We start from the raw sequence: 812 nt of genomic DNA on the forward strand, positions 1-812 counted from the left end.
TGTAGAGATAATACTAAAATCAGCTGTTTCTGGAGTATCAGTTGAGGACCAGGGAAGAGGGATGAATATTAAAGCACAGGAATTTTTAGGCAGTGAAACTATTTATCCTGTACCATATTGTAAAGATAGATACACAACATTATGTATTTGTCAAAACTCATAGCATGTATAACACAAAAATTGAATTCTGCAAGGTATAGTGGTGCACATCTGTGATCTCAGCTACTTGAGAGACTCAGACAGAAAGATTGCAAGTTTGAGGCAAGCCCAGGTTAAAAAGGTAAGGATGTGATGGTGGAATATGATGGACATAATTATACAAAGTACATGTATGAAGACTTGAATTGGGTGTCAACATACTTTATATACAGACAAAAATACAAAAAGTGTGGTATTTATGTGTATTAAGAATTGTATTGCAAAAAAAAAAAAGATAATGTTACCTTAAATTAGGTAGAGGGAAGTGAAAGGAGGGGAAGGCAGGGGATGTGGGGATAAGAAAAATAGTAGAATGAAACAGACATTATTACTCTATGTATGTATGTATTTATTTATTTATTTATTTATTTATTTTTTTTTTTTTTTAAAGAGAGAGTGAGAGACAGAGGGGGACAGAGAGAGAGAGAGAGAATTTTTTTTTTTTAACATTTATTTAGTTTTTCTTAGTTCTTGGTGAACACAACATCTTTGTTGGTATGTGGTGCTGCTGAGGATCGAACCCGGGCAGCACGCATGCTAGGCGAGCGCGCTACCGCTTGAGCCACATCCCCAGCCCTCTATGTATGTATTTAACCGTATGATGAATGTGATTG

Source organism: Ictidomys tridecemlineatus, chromosome 4 (genome assembly GCF_052094955.1).
Source record: "Ictidomys tridecemlineatus isolate mIctTri1 chromosome 4, mIctTri1.hap1, whole genome shotgun sequence".
NCBI classification, from domain to species: Eukaryota; Metazoa; Chordata; class Mammalia; order Rodentia; family Sciuridae; genus Ictidomys; species Ictidomys tridecemlineatus.